General features: G+C 43.6%; 2 pseudogenes; both read right to left on the bottom strand.

The window, feature by feature from the left end:
• Positions 1 to 5,594: 5,594 nt before the first annotated feature.
• Positions 5,595 to 6,420, bottom strand: LOC119850670 (annotated as a pseudogene).
• A 1,918-nt stretch (positions 6,421 to 8,338) lies between these two features.
• LOC119850671 lies at positions 8,339 to 9,164 on the bottom strand (annotated as a pseudogene).
• Between the last annotated feature and the right edge of the window lie 16,250 nt (positions 9,165 to 25,414).

Raw genomic sequence — 25,414 nt, forward strand, 5'->3', positions numbered from 1 at the left:
GCCCATGGCATGCAACAAATCTGATACCCCCTGGATTAGATATGAAGCATTTTATGTTTAACATGCTGGTGTTCTTATATGAAGCTGTTTACAAACTAATATTTTCATGAAGCAGTTTTGGAACTAAAATCCAGAATTGTTTTTAATATAATGTTTGTCAGAAATTTTCAACAAGACTGCTCCTGTTTGTCCTTATGGCTTTGGGCAGCATCTCATACCACTGCATTCCCAACTAGCTCAATTCCTGTCCTGTTTCCTTCCTGGTTTCCTGCTCGAATGGTTCTGAAAGGCTGCATCCTTTGCTTAATTACACCATCATTATTGCTAATTCTTAATAATTTACTATACCTTTCCACTAAATACATTTATATTAAGTGTGAACAAAACATCCTTAGTCATTATCCTGTCATACCAACCTTATCTATGAGGGGCCAGTGTGTTCCTGCACCATCTCTTAGGAATGTGTTCATGTAGTTACTTGAGAGAGCTGTGTGGTTTTGTATCATCCCATCCAGTCAGGAATGGCCTTACCTGATGTTAGCTAATGCCTACTGTGGTATGGTTTTGCCAAAGCCACACCTAATCTGGTTCACAGCCTTTGGTTCTCGCTGTTAACTATGCCTAGGGCTCCAGCAAGGCCTACACACTACTATTCAATTTTTTCATCAATGACTTGGATAATGGAGTGGAGAGTATGCTTATAAAATTTGTGGATGACAGCAAGCTAGGAGGTGTTTCCAGTACTTTGGAGGACAGGATTAGAATTTAAAAGGATGGTGATAAATTGGAGATTTGATCTGAAATCAACAAGCTGCAATTCAGTAAAGACAAGTGCAAAGTACTACACTGAGGAAGGAAAAATCAAATGCACAACTACAAAATGGGGAATAAATGGCTTGTCTCTCTCACCAGCAGAAATTAGTCCGATAAAAGATATTACCACCTGCCTTGTCTCTCTAGTAAGTGGCTATGCAGTAGCACTGCAAAAAAGGATTGAGGGGTATATTAGATCAAAATTAAAAGGAGCCAACAATATGATGCAGTTGCAAAAAAGGCTAACATCATTCTGGGGTGTATTATCAGGAGTGTTGTATGTAAAACAAAGGTAGTAATTATTCTGCTTTACTTGGCACTAGTGAAGCCTCAGCTGGAGTACTGTGTTCAGTTTTTGGTGCCCCCCTTTAAGAAAGATGTGGACAAATCGGAGACAGTCTAGAGAAGAGAAACACAAATGATAAAAAGGTTTAGAAAATATGACCTATGAAGAAAGACTAAGAGGACTGGACATGTTTGGCCTTGGAAAAAGAAGACTGAAAGGGAACCTTATACCAGTCTTCAAATATGTTAAGGGCTTTTACAAAGAGGATGGTGATCAATTGTTCTCCATGTCCACTGAAGGTGGGACAAGAAGCAATGGGCTTAATCTGCAGCAAGGAAGATTTACTTTAGATATTAGATAGACAAAACATTTAACTATAAGGGTAGTAAAGTTCTGGAATACGCTTCCAAGTGAGGTTTTGGCATCCCTTTTCTTGGAGGTTTTTCAGACCAGGTTAGACAAACACTTGTCAGGGATGGTCTAGGTTTTCTTGGTCTTGCCTCAGTGCAGGGGGCTGGACTTGATGACTTCTCAAAGTCCCTTCCAATTCTATATTTCTATGATTCTATATAGAAAACACATTCACAAACAATCGCAGGCAATTCCAAATCTGTCAGGTGTCAATGAGTTTTTCCTAAGAAAGGGACGGACTTTGTTTTTCAAGATGAAAAAGTAGGAAAGATGAAAGAAAAGGGGCTTGTCTCTTTCTAGAAACATAGGAATTGCCAGCCTGGATCAGACCCATGGTCTGTCTAGTGAAGTATCCTGTCTCCAGCAGTGGCCAGCACCTGCCGCTTCAGAGGAAGCTGCAAGAAAGCCTTGTAGTGGGCAATTGAGGAGAAACCTGCCCACGGGTAAAATTTCTTTCTAAACCCCAATAATTAGAGCTTGGCTTATGTCCTGCAGCTAAGAGTTTATATCCCTTCCAAAAATGTTGTTTTTTGCTGTTTTAATTATTAAGCTTTGTAATCTGAGTATCACAGTGAAATAAACATACAGACCTGTGTTTTTCCCAATAATCACACCAGTTAATGTTATATATGAAACAATATGTGATCAGAGACCTATCAATGTAGATCATCCATCCATCAAGATAGATCCATCTAGTTATCGCCAATGAGATAGTAAATGTCTAATGACAGGAGTCCAGGAAGGGACATAGTAAGGAGGGTTGTGCACTGGAAAGGATTTGAACTGTGGTTAGAGCAGGCTTTCCAAAAACATAGAGCCAGCCCCATGGTGAAGTCTGGGTGGGGCCTGAAACTCATATCCTATTTTTGACTATCTTGAAAAAATGCAAATTACTGCATGGGATTTTCTGTTAGATTTCCTGTGCATCTACCATGTATGATACAATATGTGATAAGAGATCTATCAATGTAGATCATAGTTCTATAGATCTATCAATATGATCGTTGATCTGTCAGTATAGATCTCTCTAATTATCACTAATGCAGTTTATCATTTGAGACAGTGAATGTCAAATGACAGGAGTCCAGGAAGGGGCCTAGTGAGGAGGGCTGTGCACTAGAAACTAGGGTTCTGGGAGGGGCCTGAAACTCTTGTCTGTCTTTTTGGCTATCTTGAAAACAAAAAAATGCAAATTGCCACATGGGATTTTCTGTTAGATTTCCTGTGTGCTTGTTCCATTTCCAACCACAGTTTCTCTCTCCTGCATCCTGGAGGACAGTAGGGACTGAGCACAGTTCTCCCTCCTGTCAGTCCTCCCTGCTCTTGCTCAGCCAACATGGAGTTGCTTGTGGAGAGAGAACAGGGAGGGGAAGAAGTAAGTACTGTAGTGCAGTTGCCAGCAGCTATCGCAGGGTTTAGCTGGTAAAGAGGAGAGGGAGTCTCTTTCCCCCAACACAGTCTGCACCCCGAACCTGTTCCCTTTGAGTCCCTTTATCCCCAGCTTGTACTTCTTTTAGGTCCATTTCTCACCCCTCCCCCAAGTCCCCAGTTTCTCTTCAGGCTCATTCATCTCTCTGAAATGTTGCAAAGTAAATGCTAGTGTGAGTTTCTATCCTTTGCCCTTCTAGCATTGCGTTAATTATTGCTATATGTGAACGTTCTCTCTAACTCACATGAAGGTGGGGACTAAGCTCATTTGCTTCAATAAAAGTGAGGCATGATAACAGAAAGTTTGAGACTGGGGCAGGGAGTGGATGTCAGAGAGCCATGTTATCTGGTCTTGGAGGCTGTCAGGGAGGACAGATATACAGGGGTGCTGGAACAATTTTTATAGTGGGGGTGCTGAGAGTCATTGAATCAAAGTGGGGGGAGTGTACAGAGGACTGGGATGCGTGGAAGCAGGTTGCAGTAGACTAAGGTCTTGTCTACATTGCAGAGTTTTGTCGACAAAAGTTATGCCGCTTTAATTAAACCATTTTAATTAAAACCGTTGTTGCATGTACACATTATGCTCATTGTGTAAGTGGAGTGCATCCACATTAGCAGCTCTTGCATTGACACAGAGAGCAGTGTGTATGGCTATCCCACTGCGCAACTGGCCACAGGTTGCTTTGGGAAGGGGTTTCAATACCTCCTGGGGCAGGTACAGCATCACATAAGCAGGCTTCCCAATCCCATGGTTTCATGGGCATCCTAATAGCATGTCAGCCACTTTTCAACTGAAGTGTGTGTGGGGAGGGGAGAGACAGGAACAGAGTGTGTGGGTTGGGATAGTGTGAGTGTGTTAGCATGCTGTCTCTTTAAGTTCAGACAGCAGCCTGACCAACCTATCCTGAAGCAGGGGGAGAGGGACACAACCCCACACATCAACCCTGGCTCTGCTCGACACAGCAGTCCACTCCCCACCCACCCCACACACAGCAGCAGTCCCCTCTGCTTGCCTGCCTATGGTTCTGTGATCGGGACCTCCTCGTCAGCTTCCTCCTAGCCATGGCCAAGATGGCCGTCTATAACATCAGGGAGAGGATGTTGGCTGAGGGGGTTTCTGTGAGACTGTGGGGCCTATTTCCGATCCTCCCTCTGTTCACGTATCCAAGCAGAGTTCCTCTGGGCAGCATCCGCTGGCTCCCTAGATACCTTTGAGGAGCAGTGGACGATGTCTGGGGTTCTCTGCTTGGTGTCCCCTTCACGTTCCCTATTTTTGACCCTTTATTTAATAACCTCTGCTATTTTTTCCATTGTTCCCCATAATTACTTGAGTTTCCGTGCTCTGTGGATCCTCCCCATAGACTGGGGGAGGGTCCTTTAGCTGTGGGTGGGCTTGCACCTGCCCACCTCCCTGGAACCCAATAGGACATGGTTCTGTGATTCCCTCAGAGTTCTCCCACAGCCACCACGGCTGTCTGTCGGGAGCGGCATCCTCAACAGCTCTGTGAGCTCTCCCTGCTGAGGAATGTCAAAGCAAAAGCAGGACAGCAGTCCCCAGGGCAGAGCACAGCAGTCCCCCCTCCGCTCCTCGCAGCAGCAGTCTGCTTGCGGCTGTGTTCCTAGTGTAGGGGAGAAGAGAAGGTTTGCACCCTAATGATTTGCTCTTTGCTGCTGAAGCTGAGGAGCAGGCTCAGCTGTCAGAACTTCCTGGAGCTTTGAAAGAGGAAGGGCACATGTCTGCAGCTAGGTGCAGGGCAGTCGAGTTCAAAACAGTGAGCAGAGTGGTCACAGCAGGCATTGTAGGTTACTGGGGGAGGCCAGTTATGTCGACATAATGAACGGCAGCATCTACACTGGCGCTTTGTCACTTTAACTTTTTGGCAAAAAGCTCTTTGCCTCTCATCAAGGTGGTTTTATTTTGTCAGCAAAGCGGCCAAAAATAGCTTTGTAGTGTGTGCACCTCCACTGTTTTGTCAGCTTTTGCTGACAAAATTGTGTCCTGCAGACAAGGCCTAAGGAGGCATCGAGGGCAGACAGGGCAATGGTGGAGGCAAGGAGTGGAGCATGGAGAGGGATGTAGGACAATAGACACGTCTCCATGTTAAATTGTAAATGCTTAGTACTTTCTAGATATAAAACTTTAAGGGCCAGATTCTCTGGTTGGCTAAAGTCACTTTATACCTCCTAAGCAGCACCAAGAGATCGTACGGTGGCCAAAGCTGGCTTGTGGGAGAATCCAGCCTGTTCCCCAGTGTTAGACAATATTTCCACACTAACTTGCACCCCACCTGATTTTTAAAAACCACCCAAACTGATATTTGCTTCTCAAAATATGAAAAAAAAGTGTTTTCAAAGGTCAAAAGTGCCAAATCCCTCCTCAAGCTTCTTGGTGCACAGGGTTTGCACCAGCTGCAATGTCTTTTAGCATAGCCCAGCAGCTCCACACCCAGTAGGTTTCATTTCTCTGTGGGCTGGTGTGGGGGAGGATTCTGGTCCATGACTCCACTTCCTCTCCACTCCCTTTGTGGCTTTGTGCATTCCCTTGGCGTCCGTGTAAGAAGCAATCCCTGCCCTTTCCCAGAGATCAGAGCTGAAGCCCCTTTTCCTCAAAGACAATAAGAAATATACAATATATGTAGCTTTTCAAACAATGATTTTATAAACAACTTTTAGGAACAGGTAAAGATAAAGAAGCAGAATAACCATAGTAGAAGAATTCACAGCACAATAAAAATGAAAATGGAGAACTCAGTTTAACTGAAATAGACATTTCACTATAACACTTCATTATGATAAAAATAAGCCTGACTGACTTATATTTTTTCTCCTTACTGCATCTCAGTAATATCTTTATAATCTGTACATAGCAGATGATCATAATGACCCGTGGAATGAAAAGTCCCAGGAGGTTCATCTTTAAAATCAGGAATTGCCTCCATTTTGTTTCATGGCCTGATGGATTATGAGAGCTGTAGGTCCAATAAACACTTTCCTTTTGAACAGTGTGAAATATTAAACCTGGAAGAGAGGCTAATATTGCAACACCCCAAATGACAACACTTGTGAGGATGCCATAGGTAACTGTCCTAGCTTTTATAGTAAACGCTGCATGGACAATTGCCAGATATCTGTCTATTGTCAAAAGTATTATGGAAAAGTTTCCACTGCAGAAGCCAGCATAATAGACCCCTGAAAGAATTTCCAAGATCCCACTCATGTGCTGCATAGTAAGCTCAAAATGGCACGGAAAGAATAAAGAGTAAACTGGAATTTGCCAGATTCAGCAGATAGATGACAGTCATGCTTCTCAGCCTCTTGTGTTTTATCAGGATCAGCACAACTAGCACATTGCCCACCAGGCCAAATATCAGCAACAAGGAGTAAATAGGTGGCAGAAACAGGGATGCAAACTGTTTGGCAGCATTTGTACATGGTGTTGCATGATTATGACTGTAGTTCTGTGTTGTTGTCAGTATCTCCATCTCTTCTTTACTGAAAAACTGTTGATCTTTCACTCGCCTGAGGATGAAGAAATGGATGGTTCTTTACAGGATACTGTATGTTATCAGTGTGAAGTACAGGATATACACACTATTCTGTGAAATCATATGGTTGTGAAAGACATTAAAATGTACTGTGTATGTTGAGTTTCAGCTTAGAATACGTTTTGCTGTAAACAGTAGAACAACTGCTGATATCAAGATGTGAAAAATACCGCAGATGACACTAGCAAAGAATCTAGAGAGTTAACAGGGTGAGTTCTGTGCAGTTCCTCCAGTATTAACTTTCTTGCCGGGGGAGCACCAGACATATTTGAGGGGACTGCTCACCTTCAGGCAGATAACCAAGCCCTGTAGGCCCACGTCATTCATCTGACCTTGGAAAACCAGCTATTGCAGGAGCAAGAAACATTGTTGTAAGAGCCTCCCCCGTACTTTGGTCTTGACTGGAACATGCCTGGAGCCCTGCCAGAGGGCTCCCCAGTTGCAGCTGCCAATCCAATTGCACATACCTGGCACACCCCAGCAAATTCCCATCCTACCGGCCCTCCTTGCCTCCATTCCTATAGCTGGAATGCCTATAGCATCATGACCTTTATGCCAAGCTCGAGAAATGTGCTTTTGATCAGGCCTCCATGGAGTTCTGGGCCTTCATCTTATCTCCAGAAGGGATCCAGATGGACCCATGCAAGGTCCAAGCTGTCCAGGACTGGCTGATTCCCTATATGATATGTAACCTCAACAGCTCTGTGAGCTCTCCCTGCTGAGGAATGTCAAAGCAAAAGCAGGACAGCAGTCCCCAGGGCAGAGCACAGCAGTCCCCCCTCCGCTCCTCGCAGCAGCAGTCTGCCTGCGGCTGTGTTCCTAGTGCAGGGGAGAAGAGAAGGTTTGCACCCTAATGATTTGCTCTTTGCTGCTGAAGCTGAGGAGCAGGCTCAGCTGTCAGAACTTCCTGGAGCTTTGAAAGAGGAAGGGCACATGTCTGCAGCTAGGTGCAGGGCAGTCGAGTTCAAAACAGTGAGCAGAGTGGTCACAGCAGGCATTGTAGGTTACTGGGGGAGGCCAGTTATGTCGACATAATGAACGGCAGCATCTACACTGGCGCTTTGTCACTTTAACTTTTTGGCAAAAAGCTCTTTGCCTCTCATCAAGGTGGTTTTATTTTGTCGGCAAAGCGGCCAAAAATAGCTTTGTAGTGTGTGCACTTCCACTGTTTTGTTAGCTTTTGCTGACAAAATTGTGTCCTGCAGACAAGGCCTAAGGAGGCATCGAGGGCAGACAGGGCAATGGTGGAGGCAAGGAGTGGAGCATGGAGAGGGATGTAGGACAACAGACACGTCTCCATGTTAAATTGTAAATGCTTAGTACTTTCTAGATATAAAACTTTAAGGGCCAGATTCTCTGGTTGGCTAAAGTCACTTTATACCTCCTAAGCAGCACCAAGAGATCGTACGGTGGCCAAAGCTGGCTTGTGGGAGAATCCAGCCTGTTCCCCAGTGCTAGACAATATTTCCACACTAACTTGCACCCCACCTGATTTTTAAAAACCACCCAAACTGATATTTGCTTCTCAAAATATGAAAAAAAGTGTTTTCAAAGGTCAAAAGTGCCAAATCCCTCCTCAAGCTTCTTGGTGCACAGGGTCTGCACCAGCTGCAATGTCTTTTAGCATAGCCCAGCAGTTCCACACCCAGTAGGTTTCATTTCTCTGTGGGCTGGTGTGGGGGAGGATTCTGGTCCATGACTCCACTTCCTCTCCACTCCCTTTGTGGCTTTGTGCATTCCCTTGGTGTCCGTGTAAGAAGCAATCCCTGCCCTTTCCCAGAGATCAGAGCTGAAGCCCCTTTTCCTCAAAGACAATAAGAAATATACAATATATGTAGCTTTTCAAACAATGATTTTATAAACAACTTTTAGGAACAGGTAAAGATAAAGAAGCAGAATAACCATAGTAGAAGAATTCACAGCACAATAAAAATGGAAATGGAGAACTCAGTTTAACTGAAATAGACGTTTCACTATAACACTTCATTATGATAAAAATAAGCCTGACTGACTTATATTTTTTCTCCTTACTGCATCTCAGTAATGTCTTTATAATCTGTACATAGCAGATGATCATAATGACCCGTGGAATGAAAAGTCCCAGGAGGTTCATCTTTAAAATCAGGAATTGCCTCCATTTTGTTTCATGGCCTGATGGATTATGAGAGCTGTAGGTCCAATAAACACTTTCCTTTTGAACAGTGTGAAATATTAAACCTGGAAGAGAGGCTAATATTGCAACACCCCAAATGACAACACTTGTGAGGATGCCATAGGTAACTGTCCTAGCTTTTATAGTAAACGCTGCATGGACAATTGCCAGATATCTGTCTATTGTCAAAAGTATTATGGAAAAGTTTCCACTGCAGAAGCCAGCATAATAGACCCCTGAAAGAATTTCCAAGATCCCACTCATGTGCTGCATAGTAAGCTCAAAATGGCACGGAAAGAATAAAGAGTAAACTGGAATTTGCCAGATTCAGCAGATAGATGTCAGTCATGCTTCTCAGCCTCTTGTGTTTTATCAGGATCAGCACAACTAGCACATTGCCCACCAGGCCAAATATCAGCAACAAGGAGTAAATAGGTGGCAGAAACAGGGATGCAAACTGTTTGGCAGCATTTGTACATGGTGTTGCATGATTATGACTGTAGTTCTGTGTTGTTGTCAGTATCTCCATCTCTTCTTCACTGAAAAACTGTTGATCTTTCACTCGCCTGAGGATGAAGAAATGGATGGTTCTTTACAGGATACTGTATGTTATCAGTGTGAAGTACAGGACATACACACTATTCTGTGAAATCATATGGTTGTGAAAGACATTAAAATGTACTGTGTATGTTGAGTTTCAGCTTAGAATACGTTTTGCTGTAAACAGTAGAACAACTGCTGATATCAAGATGTGAAAAATACTGCAGATGACACTAGCAAAGAATCTAGAGAGTTAACAGGGTGAGTTCTGTGCAGTTCCTCCAGTATTAACTTTCTTTCTGGGGGAGCACCAGACATATTTGAGGGGACTGCTCACCTTCAGGCAGATAACCAAGCCCTGTAGGCCCACGTCATTCATCTGACCTTGGAAAACCAGCTATTGCAGGAGCAAGAAACATTGTTGTAAGAGCCTCCTCCGTACTTTGGTCTTGACTGGAACATGCCCGGAGCCCTGCCAGAGGGCTCCCCAGTTGCAGCTGCCAATCCAATTGCACATACCTGACACACCCCAGCAAATTCCCATCCTACTGGCCCTCCTTGCCTCCATTCCTATAGCTGGAATGCCTATAGCATCATGACCTTTATGCCAAGCTTGAGAAATGTGCCTTTGATCAGGCCTCCATGGAGTTCTGGGCCTTCATCTTATCTCCAGAAGGGATCCAGATGGACCCATGCAAGGTTCAAGCTGTCCAAGACTGGCTGATTCCCTATATGGTATGTAACCTGCAACACTTACTGGGGTTTGCCAATGTCTATTGATGGTTTATCCTGATTTTTTTCAAAACAGATCGAACTCCTCACAGCTCTCCTCCAGAAAAATGCCCAATTCCATTGGTCTCTCAAGGCCCAGCATGCATTCAAACAGCTAAACCTTGCCTTTACTACAGCACAATATTGGCTCAGTCCAATGTCATACCAGCCTTTACTGTAGAAGCTGATTTTCCAGTGCAGTGATCGGGGCTGTTGTCTCCCAGTGACTTGGTCCCAAGTAATTCCATGGGCTAAAACTCATTACTCAAGGAAGTTCACCCCCACAGAGTTAAAATGCGAAATACTTGACAAGGAACTCCTGGCAATAAAAACTGCCTTTGCAGAATGATGTCACTACCTGGAAGGAATTCATCACCTGGTCCAGGTAGTCACTGACCATAAAAATCTGGAATATCTACATAGAGCAAAGAACTTAATCCAACAGCAGCTTTGGTGGGACCTACACAATTGGATTTCATTATCACATACCTCCCTGAATCCCAAAATGGCAAGTGAGATGCCCTGTTCTATGGTACTAACCCACCAGGACCCACCTCCCATTCTCAAATCCCATAACTTTCTCAGTGCAGCTTGTCACCAGGGTATACTAAGTTTAATACCCATTGCCTCTGCTTCAGGAAATCTGCCTGACAAACAAGTTATTATCAACAAGGAACTGCATGACTCCTGGGAAGTGATCATGTATGTAAGGGAATGCATCTGTGTTACCACAGGACCCACAAGAGTTGCAGTCCTACAACTATGTTGTAGCTAATCAGATGTGGACAAGTTGTTTCTGTTACAACTGTTTTGTTCAAATATGTCCAGTATTTTTACTCCTGGATTAGACAGTCTAATTTAGCAGGGAAATCATGTAAAGTATAGCAGGCAAACCCAGTGTGCTCCCAATTTTTCTTTGCAATGACCATGTAGAGGTCTACAAAGAAATCAAGACCCAAAAGAGTATTTAAAAGCCACCCATGCCAAAGAATGCAAAGGAAACACAGCAGCTCTATCTTTAACTCGACCCCAGACCTTATGGAAAAGCTTACCAACAAGTTTAGTTTGCATCCCTTGAGATACACTTGGGTTCACACGAAATCTGAAAAGCAAAGCAAATATTGGCATGGTTTGTCAGGTGCTTAAATAAACTCCTCTTCGTTCAACTGTTTTTAGGGGGCCCATTTTCCTAGCTTTTCAGGTGTGCGATTAAGTACCTACACAGCGCTCATCAAGGTGGTATCTGAGAGCCAGCTGGCTGCTCCCTCAACCCAATTCATTGAGGGAGCTGCCATGTAAGTCTGCTCCCTACAAATCCATTCTCTAGCACTTTCTCACTGTGAGATGAGGAAGTCTCTAACACTTAAGTACAGTCTTGCATTTCTTAGATGTATGTAAAGGGCTAGTCAAGTGGAGGTCAACCATGTCCTGGCAAGGCAGCAGCAGATGGATGTGGTGGTGGGAAAAATGATTACTACCTATTCTAAGGTTCAGGAGAATATCTGCTGACCACCACTGAGAATCTAGTAGGGGGAGTGGGCCAACCAGTTGCTTGTTAAAGACATTGGAGTGGGGGATAGAGCCACTAAGCCATTACCCCTGAAGAGAACTGGAAAGAAGGAAGGTGAAACTATGACCTGCTTATGGAAGGGATTCCAGACCTGAAAGTCATCTAAGATTCACCAGGGGTTCAGCAAACCTCAGTGATTTTCAGGTTCCTAATGAAAGCTATAACCAGGCAAATTTAAGAATTGAGTGGTAATTATGGGCTCACTTCAACAGGAATATGAAAGCCACAAAGTTTTGTATCTCAGGTCTGCAAGCAGTAGAGCTAATTAGGTCCAGAGCAGAGAGGCCATTTTATTCCAATTGTTCAATGTGGTGACAGCTTCATATTAATTAGTTTTACTCCCTATGATAGCTTGTTTCTGGTTCTGAGATCACTGCCCATACAGGGCATCAGAAAGAAGAACTTGTAAGGTGAAATATTATTGTAGCCAAAGGCAATTCCAGTCTACAGCCACAATTGATATGCTGGTTCCATAGGCTGGCTGGCCAAACTCACTGAATATATCTTTCTTTTAAACAAGAATTGAGGAACATACATGGATCCAATTTTGATCCTTTTTACTCTGTGTGAGAATAGAGCCAAAATAATCAATAAGTATATGAGGCCTGTCTGAGTGCTTTGAGTTGAGTTGTTTTTTCTTGTATATGGTGTTGGGTATGTGATAGGAGAGTGACATCATCTGCGAAGTCCAGGTCTTCAAGGGATGAGAAGATTGTCCATTTAATGCCTCTTTACATGTCTTCTCTTGTACGCCGCATTACCCAGTTGATGGCAATGTTGAAGAGGATTGCAGACATGACACACTCCTGACGTACTCCTGTTTTGACTTCAGAACTGAGCTCACTGTGATCAACACTACATGTAAAGTTGAAATAGAAGCTTTTGATAACTTTGATTATACGGAAAGGAATTCCATATGTCCACAGAATGCACCATAGGCTGGTCCATCACCAGAGTAGCAATAAGATGGACACCTGAAGGCAAGTGAAAATGAGGCTCCCTGAAAACAACAGGGCGAAGAGCTGTGGAAGCCGATCTGAAAAACCGGGAGCACAGTTGGGGAACTGCTGAAAGACTTGCCAGAAACAGACAGGAGTGGAGGAGCTTAGTCATTGCCCTAAATGCCAGAGGCATAATAGGAACATGATGATGATGATATGAGGCCTGATTATTGAGTACACTGTTCTGCTCCTTTTGAAATCACTGGTAGAAATCCCATTGACTTCAGTGTGGCAGAATCAGGTGTAAATGACTACCATGCTGGTTGGGATCCCTTTTGAAACTGCTTAGTGAGCAGGCTTAACCTCTCCTCATGGATGCTGGCTCCTCTTCTGTCAGCTTCTGTGTTCTTTGGTGAAATTTAGCCTTGTGTAGAAGCCCAGCAGGCCCTTATGGCTTATGTGCAGGAAAGAGAGAGAAAATGAGAGACATTTGGATGAAGAAACAATGGTCTGCTTTAGAGAACTGCACCATTTTAAGGTTAAACAGTATTTCTGAGGTGAAAATGCTTTGTTTTAAAGAGGTTTATTGTAAACAAAGTTTTAAAGTTTTCTAGTGTAACAAGTTTATCCTTAAAGTATACTTGAAGTCCCTCAGGGTATGTCTACGTTGCAGCTGGGAGTGAGTCTCTCAGGGTGGGTAGACAAACTTGCACTAATAGGCCTGAAACTAGTGGGCTAAAAATAACACTATGAGCACTCTGCCTTGGGCGGAAGCTCTGGTACTCAAGCCTGCCCAGCTCTCTAGACTTCAAAGCCTGAGCTGCCATGTCCACATTGCTGTTTTTAGTACAGTAACTCCAGCCCCACTAGCATGAGTCCATCTACCTGGGCTGGGAAGCTTGTTCCCAGCTGCAATGTAGACATTTTGTTAAGGACCAGGGCCAGCAGTCAGAGTTCTGAACAGCCCTGAGACTGCTGGATCCATTCAGCCCTAGGACTGAAGAGTTACAGACAGTTTCTGGTCTCCAAATGTGCCTCATGAAACTGGGTACAACTAGGGATTGAGGCTAGAGTTACTTTATTATTATAAAGTGTTGTTAGACACTAAGGGTATGACTGCATTGCGATTAAAAAAACCCTGTAGCACTGAATCTCAGAACCCAGGTCAGCTAACTCGGGCTCCAGGGCTAAAAATTGCAGTGTAGACATTCAGGCTCAGACTGGAGCCTGGATGAGAGGGAAGGGTCTCAGAGCCCAGGCTCTAGCCTGAGCATCTACATTGCAATTTTATAGAACCGCAGCCTGATCCCCATGAGCCTGAGTCAGCTGGGCCGGGCCAGCACTGGCCATGCCACAGGTCTTTTATTGCAGTGTAGACATACCCCCAGGCCTTAAAGTTACTTAAGCTCCTAACTCTCTCATTGAGTGCCTAAATATCTTTGGGGATCTGGGCCTACAACTCTCTGATGTGGACAGGCATAGCATGCAGAGTCAACCAGGAAACTTGCTAACTGATAAAGTGATTTATTTTGAAATATTTTATATCAATGTAAAAACATAGAGAGGGTAATTAACAAAGTGTTGAACTCTATGATGATATGGTGTGACAGAATATACCCATGTGCACACCCTCCATGCTATTGTAGTAATTTTATACAATGCATGTCTTGTAAGGTATCATTTAAAAACTCATAATTTGTTGGTCAGTATTGTCCTGGTAAAATATGTGTAGCAACATAGTATGTAAAGTTATAAGATTTTTCTGTATGATACTAACACGTTCCAAATTCCACAGCCCTTCCCAAACACAAGTTGTCAAACCAGTCTGTCCTAAACAAAAGAATGTGTGCTCTGCTTAATATGCATTTAAGAGGTAAACAGAGTCATCAAGCAGGATGGGAAGACAAAGGAAGTTCAAACAGCTGAAAAAAATAGCAGGGAACATTCTTCCATATAGACTTTGCCCACCTGGAAATATTTTTTAAGAAGGGGACTGAAACTATAAAGGAGGGACAAACACCACAATGGACCAGTCTCTCTCTCCCTGCCCATCACAATCACTGCTCCTGAAGAGAAAAGGAGGCATTCGTTGTACTCTGAAGAATTGGTCTTGTCCCATAGTTTGGGCAATAAGACTGCTGAAAGCATGTGGTGAGAAACTTTGCTTGAAGATGTAATTTGTTGTTAGGCATTAGTAAGCATTCTATCTTCTCTTTTCTTCTAACCATTTCTGACTTATGCCTCATTACTTGTACTCACTTAAAATCTCTCTCTTCGTAGTTAATAAACTTGTTATACTTTTTATCTTATCCAGTGTGTTTAAATTGAAGTGTTTGAATAGATATTCGAGACAATAAGATGGCATATTATTCTCTTAAAGGAACAACAGACTTCAAATATTTGGACTTCCTACGAGAGGGCTGGGCAGTAAAGAACATACATTTCTGGAGGAAATCTGGGACTGGAGGTGTGTTGCGGTCACCCTGCACTATAACTAAGGCTGGTAAGAGTCAGAGTGTAACTCAAGTGTACTGGAAGGCTGCAGTTACACAGAGACACTCAAGGGTTGGCTTACATGCTGGAAGACAATTTCTGTGTGGCCCGGAGGGAGCTGCTTTGGCAAGGAATTGTAAGGCACCCAAGGCTGCAGGGCAGGAGTGACAGAGCCCACCACAGGACTAGACCCTGGCATGTCACATATGGGTATTACCTGTTGGGGCCCATAACACTGAGGCGTTTGGCCAAATGAGAAAGCAATGAGGCCCCAGTCTGGAGAAGGCAAGGATTAATTGACAGAACCTGTGAGCAGCTTGAGCTCACTAGTTTCTTAAAGTGTTGAACTGTAACTGCCCCATGTGGACGCTGCTGGCAAGAATGAAAAGGTTCAGAGTTACGTTAACATGAACTACGAGTCTTTTCATCTGAGCCAGCAGCATCCACAGAGGGCAGCTACACTGTAACACGCTGCTACACTTTGCAATTCACATCCCTGTAGGCAGCACTGCAATGCAGTGTAGGCATAAGACTGGTCTACACTATAAAGTTATATTGGCTTAACTACATCACTATGGGCTGTGAAAAATGTTATGCCCTGTGAAGTGTAATTAAGTCAACCTAAGCACGATGTGGACACCACTAGCTGACAGAAGAATTCTTCCATCTTGTTAGCAACCACCTATTGGAGAGGTGGATTTACTACAGCAGTGGAAGAATGGTTCTGTTGACATAGCTATGTGGTTCTGCGAGGTTGTGCTCCGACAGCAACAGAAATTCTTTTGGTAGGTGTACACTGCGTCTACACTAGGAAGCTATGCTGGCATGGTTATGCTGACATAGACTTACTGGAAATACCCTCTAGTCTACACGTAGCCTAAGTCATAATTCCTTTTTTTTCTCAGACTGAGGAGAGAACAGGCTGAGATGGTCATATTCATCATCAGTCTTGTATTGTGCTATGGGACATTTTAATTTGTAGCATAGGCATCTTAGCCCATCTTAGCCCTTAGATCCTCAAAGGTACTTAGGTGCCAAACTCCCATTGATTTGAATAGGAGTTAAAAGCCTAAATTCCTTCAAGGATCTGGCTCTAGAACACGGAACCAGTGCCTATAGCTGTATTCTTAAATTTGAAGAACAGGGTATAATGGCAGCAATGGAGGACCTTGGCCAATGCATAGAATGCAAAGTGGGATCCCAGCTTGCAATACTTGTAGGGGCTTTGACTTCTGACTGGGGAAAAGGAGGACCAGCAGTTGCTAAGGAGGAAGGAAATCCAGAGCTACCATGAGGCCTTAGAGAGTTAAGTGCAGGAAAACTGACCTTGAGATTGCTGCGCCAGTTCAGCATTGACAACCCCTGGAGCAGATTGGTACTCAACTGAATTCAGGCAGTTGGAGGTCCTCACACTAGAGTCTGTGCTTTGTGGGAGGAAGGGATCCCAAATACTGTGGCCCAGATCCTCAAAGATACTTAGATGGATTAATCCCTTTGAGGACCAGGGCCTGTGTGATTGTAGGTTTGATACTGTGTTTTCTGTTATGGTTTCAAGAAAACAAATAGGTTGGAGGATTTCTTCAGAAACATTTCTCAGATCACTAAAATGTACATCCAGATTCAATTCTGAGCAAATTACTTAATGACACTGGTGAGTAAGCAACAGGGAAATGTGGTAACTTCACAGAAAAAAGAGATGGACAGAAACAGCCAGCTATAAACAAATAGACTTATACCAATGGCTGGTGTGGGAGCACCTTGTTGTTCAGCAGAGCTATCTTGGGATCTTTGTTAACCATTCGTTATCTCCACCAAACCATGCCTTTGTGGGTGGTGGGGCCTGGGAACAATATGTCAGAAATCGTCCAGATTCTCAAAAGCTTATAATGTAGACCTGACAAATTGTGACCAGTTGACTATTTCTCCTGAATGCCTATATGAGAGAACACATTTAACTGTTCTGTAACTTGTTGATTTGTGAGTTTAGGGAAAAGTAAAATTTCTACAAGTTTAAAACTAGTCAGCGACTACCAGAGAGACGCGTCCCTTCTCTTCACATCTAGAGACTCATGGTTCCACTTTGTGTTCTAGGTTCTGCCCTGTGCTGGTTCACCACACTGCCATTCAGGCTCACTCTCGGCCTCTGTCCAACACCATGCACCCTTTTCTCTATGTCACACTGTAAAGGGCTGTGGAGCTACAGGAAAACTGGGCTAATCCTATCTTATACATTCAGGTACAGTTAGCAGTTGTGGATCCACACTAGTGGCTATTTTAATCAGTTTTCACTTTTGTGATGAGGCTGGCAAACCTCTCAAAATGGTACTGTGGGCAAGCAGTCCTTCAAAACAGGAGAAACCCTCACAAATCAGGGAGGAAAAAATCCTCTTCAGAGTTTCCCCTGACTCAGTCCCAAAACTCTCCCCCTACTGAGATGAGGCAAGTGGATTTTAAACCTTTGAGTTAAACAGAAAGTCTCATTGGTTCAGGAGGATCCTCTACAGGCAGCTGGATTCCACTGTGTGGCTTTTTGGCTGCTAGAAGTGGTTGGAGAGTCAACAACTGATCTCCTCTTCCTCCTATTTCACATGTTCCTGGCTGGTTTTCTGGGAGGCTAATGGACTCTAGTTCTGGTCCCTGCCCATTAACCCTTTTCTTCCAGCCCCAAACCCTAGGCTTGTTGGCCCAGGCCCTGGACAGGCAATATACCCTGTCAGGCAGCTAGCTGTGCTTCCGTATGATCCTGAGCGTCTAGAGAATCTGAGGGACTCTTCAGAGACCACCACTAAGGATTTTTCTGTTGCTATGCTTTAATGGCTTTATGTCTCAATCATGAGAAATCTCTGGCACCGGGATCTTGATTCTCTAAATGGTATGAGTGACTTGTAGTCTGTCCTTGACATCATCAGGAACCTGCAAATGTCTTGTGGCCTTATTAGAGAGCAAGATGGAAAAGGTCATATCTTTTATTGGACCAACTTCAGTTGGCGAAAGAGAGCTTTCAAGCTTATACAGAGTCCTTCTTCAGACCTTGTGGGCCTCATGTACATCTATACATTTTCCACATTCTAACTACTTGGGCATACTTGCTTTTAATCTCTGAAAGCTGTCTGGGACAATGAGTAGCACCCCACTGTGATCATAGCTGTTGGCACTGCTTTTGACTTGGAAGCATAAAACACCAGTACTGGTGATGTGATGAATACCTTCTTTAGATCCTCAAAAAGCACAATCTTATGGTTTCTTAGCCTCCCACAAACTAGTTTGAAAATGTTCATAAAGAGTTTGACTTTATGAGGATAAGTTGGGTATGAATTTGTTCCAAAACTCCATCATATTGAAGAATTGCATTTTCTGATACTACTGTAGGGATTGAGTATTGCTGGATCTGCTCTCACCAGTCACATCAGTCACATGCTCTTAGAAATATAGTTGGGTTTCTTTTAACCTACATTTCTCTTTAATTTTAGTCCAGCATCCTCAACTGCCTACAAAATAGAGCTGGCAGAAAATGATGTGTTAGGAGAAATGACAACATCTCAGCCAGTGAAATTGAATTGATACCAGCAATTCTGTAATAACATCAAATCTAATGATAAGGTGTATTGCAAAATTCTTTGACAGGCTTTCTTGTGTCATGGGCATTACAAAATCATGAATTGGCCTTTGAGACACCTCTTGTTTTGTTCTCAGGTGAATTTTATGCTTGTGGAAAACACTGGAAGGCTATTGGCAATTCTAGATATCTGAGTGCAGAAAGGGGCAACATCTTTTCAGCTCTGTTAGGATCTTCCTAGCTCCTGCATTTGTCAGCCACAATCAGCAATAGCATTAAACAAACAAACAAAAAACAATAAAAAAAATCCTACCTGCCTATAACATGAAGACTCAAGTTGTGCCTTTCATGAGGAGGCACAGTGCTGCTGACAGCTCTGCTGAATGTGCACGTCTGGGAGGGTGCAGCATATTTTCCATTGCGTGTCCTGTCCATTCTGGTGGTCAGTGCACGTGAGGGGGAAAGACTGCTTGTATTCTCCCTTTTTGCAGCCAGACAAGGGACAGACACATACTTATGAAAGGAACAAAGAACTAAGTGTGTGTGTGTTAATCCGTTGGAGATCCCAGCCAGATACTAAGGTATAGGTAAGCAGGAGGTGGGGGATGCAAAGGATTGCCTCAACCCCTCCTCAGCTCCCCAGTCCTGGGGCTGCCTGGCTGGTTCCTGGAGTGAATTAGAGTCTCAGGGCCTGTGTGGAACTATATTCTGCATGCAATCCCCTGCACAAGCAGCTGGGAAGGGGTTGGCATGGGAGTTACTACAGCAGTTCACAACCACCCCACTTGAGGGTCACCCTACGCAGGGGGAATCCTGTGGCTCTGAGGCTGATTTGTCACTGGAGGCTCTGGCCCTATTTCTCTAAGCCAAGATTTTCAAACATGACTAATGGGGGGGGGGGGGCGGAGGAGAAATGCCAATCTGAGACATCTGTAAAGGGGCATGAATTCAGACAGTGCTGTGCACCCTCTTTCTGAAAATTCAGCCCCTTGCTTTTGGACATGACAAAACAGAGGCACCCAAACCCATTTGTGACACAGTGCTGCGCAACACAGTACTCTGACCACTGCAATTCCAGTTAGCTGCCCTGGAGCACACCTGAATATGGGAATTGTGCCCAGTTGATAGACTGGGATGGGCTGGAGAGAAGTTAAAAGGCTAATTAACTCATTAGCCCAGAGGGTACAAAAGGCATAAGAACAGCCATACTGGGTCAGATCAAAGGTCCATCTAGCCCAGTACCCTGTCTTCCAACAGTAGCCAATGTCATGTGCCCCAAAGGGAATGAACAGAACAGGCAATCATCACATGATCCATCCCCTGTCACCCATTCCCAGCTTCTGGCAAACAATGGCTAAGGACACCATCCCTGTCCATCCTGGCTAATAGCCATTGATGGACCTATCCTTCATGAATTTACCTAGTTCTTTTTTAAACCCTTTTATAATCTTGGCCTTCACAACATCCTCTGGCAAAGAGTTCCATAGGTTGATTCTGCGTTGTGTGAAGAAATACTTCCTTTTGTTTGTTCTAAACCTGCTGCCTATTAATTTCATTTGGTGACCCCTAGTTCTTGTGTTATGAGAAGGAGTAAATAGCACTTCCTTATTTACTTTCTTCACACCAGTGACTTTATAGACCTCTATCATATCCCTCCCTTTTCTGAACCTTTTCCAATGCCATTATATCTTTTATGAGATAGGGTGTTCACATCTGTGTGCAGTATTCAAGCTGTGGGCGTACCATGGTTTTATATAGAGGCAATATGATATTTTCTGTCTGATTATCTATCCCTTTCTTAATGATTCCCAACATTCTGTTCACTTTTTTTTTGACTGCCACTGCACATTGAGTGGATGTTTTCAGAGAACTATCCAAATGACTCCAAGATCTTTCCTAAGTGGTAACAGCTAATTTAGACCCCATCATTTTATATATATAGTTGGGAGTATGTTTTCCAATGTGCATTACTTTGCATTTATCAACACTGAATTTCATCTGCCATTTTGTTGCCCGATCACCTAGTTTTGTGAAGAGGTACGAAGGGATCTCAGAGTCTGCTTTGGACTTAACTATCTTGAATGGTTTTGTATCATCTGCAAATGTTGCCACCTCACAATTTACCTCTTTTCAGATCATTTATGAATATGTTGAAAAGAATTAGTCTCAGTACAGACCCCTGGGGGGGGACACCACTATTTACCTCTCTCCATTCTTAAAACTGACCATTTATTCCTAACCTTTGTTTCCTCTCTTTTAACCAGTTACTGATCCGTGAGAGGACCTTCCTTCTTATCCCATGACAGCTTATTTTGCTTAAGAGCCTTTGGTGAGGGATCCTGTCAAAGGCTTTCTGAAAATCTAAGTACACTATATCCACTGGATCCCCCTTGTCCACATGCTTGTTGGCCCCCTCAAAGAATTCGAGTACATTGGTGAGGCATGATTTCCCTTGTAAAAACCATGTTGACTCTTCCCCAACAAATTACGTGTCTGACAGTTCTGTTCTTTCCTCCAGTTCAACCAGTTTGCCTGGTACTGACATCAGGCTTACTGGTCTGTAATTGCCAGGATCACCTCTGGAGCCATTTTTAAAAATTGGCGTCACATTAGCTATCCTCCAGTCATTTGATACAAAAGCTGATTTAAATGATAGGTTACAAAACAGCTAGTAGTTTCACATTTGAGTTCCTTCAGAACTCTTGAGCGAATTCCATCTGGTCCTGGTGACTTACATTGCAGAAGAATGAGAAAGAAGGGAAAAAAGAGCGAGCAGTCGTGGACAGAGTGTTCGTTGCAAGAATATGTCAAATCCTGAAAATAATGGTCCCTATAACATTTTGTAAAGAGACAGGTTATTTGGTACTTATTGCCGTTATGCTGTGTTTAATGCTACTGTTTAATTTATCAATTTGTTCCAATACCTCCTCTAATGAATCCTCGATCTGGGACAGTTCCTGAGATTTGTCACTCAAAAAGAATTGCTTAGGTTTGGGAATTTCCCTCACAAAGTTCCCTCTAATTTTTTACGTTCATGTGCGGAATGAATTTTGTTATGTGCACCAATATGGAGGTGATGTGAGGCGGGTATGGGGCTGAGAGGTTCGGAGTGTGGGAAGGGGCTCAGGGCTGGGGCAGAGAGTTGGGTGTGTGGCGGGGTGAGGGCTCTGGCTGGGGGTGGGGCCACGGATGAGGGGTTTGGGGTTCAGGCTGCCCCACGGCTGTCATGGGGCCATGTAGGTGGGTAGAGGAGCTGCTGGGGCAGCTCCAGGACTAGGACTGGGGGAGAGGCACCTATCCCCAGCCACGGCAGTTCCTCCACCCATCTACATGGCCCTTGATACCCTGCTGCATGGCCACATAGCTTAGCGGGAACTTAGCTCCCTGACATCCTCAGCCATGAAGACTGATGCAAAGAAATTATTTATTGTCTCCACAATGGCCTTATCATCCTTGAGTGCTCCTTTAGCATTTTGATAGGCCAGTAGCCCAACTGGTTGTTTAGAAGGCTTCCTGCTTCTGATGTACTTACAATTTTTTTTGCTATTATTTTTCAAGTCTTTGGCTAGCTGTTCTTCAAATGTTTTTTTTTGGCCTTCCTAATTATATTTTTACACTTCACCTGCAGAGTTTATGCTCCTTCTTTATTTTTGTCAGTAGGATTTAACTTCCACTTTTTAAAGAATGCCTTTTTGCCTCTCACTGCTTCTTTTACTTTGTTATTTCATCACGATGGCACTTTTTGGTTCTCTTACTATGTGTTTTAATTTGGGGTATACATTTAAGTTGGGCCTCTATTATGGTGTCTTTAAAAAGTTTCCATGCAGCTTGCAGGGATTTCACTTTTGGCACTGTACCTTTTAATTTCTGTTTAACTTCCTCATTTTTGTGTAAAAAGAAAAGGAGTACTTGTGGCACCTTAGAGACTAACAAATTTATTAGAGCATAAGCTTTCGTGAGCTACAGTTCACTTCATCGGATGCATTTGGTGGAAAAAACAGAGGAGAGATTTATATACACACACAGAGAACATGAAACAATGGGTTTATCATACATACTGTAAGGAGAGTGATCACTTAAGATAAGCCATCACCAGCAGCGGGGGGGGGGGGGGAAAGGAGGAAAACCTTTCATGGTGACAAGCAAGGTAGGCTAATTCCAGCAATTAACAAGAATATCAGAGGAACAGTGGGGGGGAGAAATACCATGGGGAAATAGATTTACTTTGTGTAATGACTCATCCATTCCCAGTCTCTATTCAAGCCTAAGTTAGTCCAGGAAGTGGATCTCTTGTGTGGACTGGTCCAGGCTGAGGTTGATGGTGGGATGGAAATTGTTGAAATCATGGTGGAATTCCTCAAGAGCTTCTTTTCCATGGGTCCAGATGATGAAGATGTCATCAATGTAGCGCAAGTAGAGTAGGGGCATTAGGGGACGAGAGCTGAGGAAGCGTTGTTCTAAGTCAGCCATAAAAATGTTGGCATACTGTGGCATACTGTGGGGCCATGCGGGTACCCATCGCAGTGCCGCTGATTTGACAGCCTGGACCAGTCCACACAAGAGATCCACTTCCTGGACACTACGGTGCTAATAAGCGATGGTCACATAAACACCACCCTATATCGGAAACCTACTGACCGCTATTCCTACCTACATGCCTCTAGCTTTCATCCAGATCATACCACTCGATCCATTGTCTACAGCCAAGCTCTATGATATAACCGCATTTGCTCCAACCCCTCAGACAGAGACAAACACCTACAAGATCTCTATCATGCATTCCTAAAACTACAATACCCACCTGCTGAAGTGAAGAAACAGATTGACAGAGCCAGAAGAGTACCTAGAAGTCACCTACTACAGGACAGGCCCAACAAAGAAAATAACAGAACGCCACTAGCCATCACCTTCAGCCCCCAACTAAAAGCTCTCCAACGCATCATCAAGGATCTACAACCTATCCTGAAGGACGACCCATCGTTCTCACAGATCTTGGGAGACAGGCCAGTCCTTGCTTACAGACAGCCCCCCAATCTGAAGCAAATACTCACCAGCAACCACACACCACACAACAGAACCACTAACCCAGGAACCTATCCTTGCAACAAAGCCCGTTGCCAACTCTGTCCACATATCTATTCAGGGGATACCATCATAGGGCCTAATCACATCAGCCACACTATCAGAGGCTCGTTCACCTGCGCATCTACCAATGTGATATATGCCATCATGTGCCAGCAATGCCCCTCTGCCATGTACATTGGCCAAATTGGACAGTGTCTACGCAAAAGAATGAATGGACACAAATCAGACGTCAAGAATTATAACATTCAAAAACCAGTTGGAGAACACTTCAATCTCTCTGGTCACTCGATTACAGACCTAAGAGTGGCTATCCTTCAACAAAAAAGCTTCAAAAACAGATTCCAACGAGAGACTGCTGAATTGGAATTAATTTGCAAACTGGATACAATTAACTTAGGCTTGAATAGAGACTGGGAATGGATGAGTCATTACACAAAGTAAAACTATTTCCCCATGGTATTTCTCCCTCCCACCCCACCCCCCACTGTTCCTCTGATATTTTTGTTAACTGCTGGAATTAGCCTACTTTGCTTGTCACCATGAAAGGTTTTCCTCCTTTCCCCCCTCCCCCCCCGCTGCTGGTGATGGCTTATCTTAAGTGATCACTCTCCTTACAGTATGTATGATAAACCCATTGTTTCATGTTCTCTGTGTGTGTATATAAATCTCTCCTCTGTTTTTTCCACCAAATGCATCCGATGAAGTGAGCTGTAGCTCACGAAAGCTTATGATCTAATAAATTTGTTAGTCTCTAAGGTGCCACAAGTACTCCTTTTCTTTTTGCGAATACAGACTAACACGGCTGCTACTCTGAAACCTGTCATTTTTGTGTAGTTCTCCTTTCTGAAATTAAATGATACCATGGTGGGCTGCTGTGATGTTTTCTCCACCACAGAGATGTTAAATTTAATTACATTATAGTCACTATTACCAAGCAGTTCAGCTATATTCACCTCTTGGATCAGATCATGTGCTTCACTTAGGACTAAATCAAGAATTGCCTCTCCTCTTGTAGGATCCAGAACTAGCTGCTCCAAGAAACAGTCATTTAAAGTGTCAAGAAACTTTATCTCTGCAATCCATCCTGAGGTGACGTGTATCCAGTCAATATGGGGATGGTTGAAATTCCACATTATTACTGAGTTTTTTATTTTTATAGCCTCTCTAATCTCCCTGAGCATTTCACAGTCATTATCACCATCCTGGTCAGGTGGCCAGTGGTATATTCCTACTGCTATATTCTTATTATGGAAGCATGGAATTACTCTCCACAGAGATTCTATGGTACAGTTTGGTTCATGTAAGATTTTTTACTTTATTTGATTCTATGCTTTCTTTCACATATAGTGCCACTCCCCCACTAATTTGACCTTTTCTGTCCTTCTGATATATTTTGTACTCTGTATTACTGTGTACCATTGATTATCCTCATTCCACCAGCTTTCTGTGATGCCTATTATATCAATATCCTCATTTAATATGAGGCAATCTAGTTCACCCATCTTATTTAGACTTCTAGCATTTGTATATAAACACTTAAAAATTATCACTTTTTAGCTGTCTGCCATTATGTGATGTAATTGAATGGGATGTTTTTTCATTTGACTGTTTCTCATCAGACCTACCCGTATTTTATCAGCTTCCATCCTCTCCTCCTTACTAGGCCATAGAGAATCTCCATTAATAGATTCTCCCCAAGGGATGTATCTGTTTGAACCACATGCTCCTCCGCACCTGTCGGCTTTCCCCCAGCCCTTGGCAGAGCTGTCCCTAGGCTTTTCTTCAGCCCTAGGGTTCAGGAAATTGGGGTGACGGCTTGGGCC

The sequence above is a fragment of the Dermochelys coriacea genome, chromosome 2 (assembly GCF_009764565.3).
Source record: "Dermochelys coriacea isolate rDerCor1 chromosome 2, rDerCor1.pri.v4, whole genome shotgun sequence".
NCBI classification, from domain to species: domain Eukaryota; kingdom Metazoa; phylum Chordata; order Testudines; family Dermochelyidae; genus Dermochelys; species Dermochelys coriacea.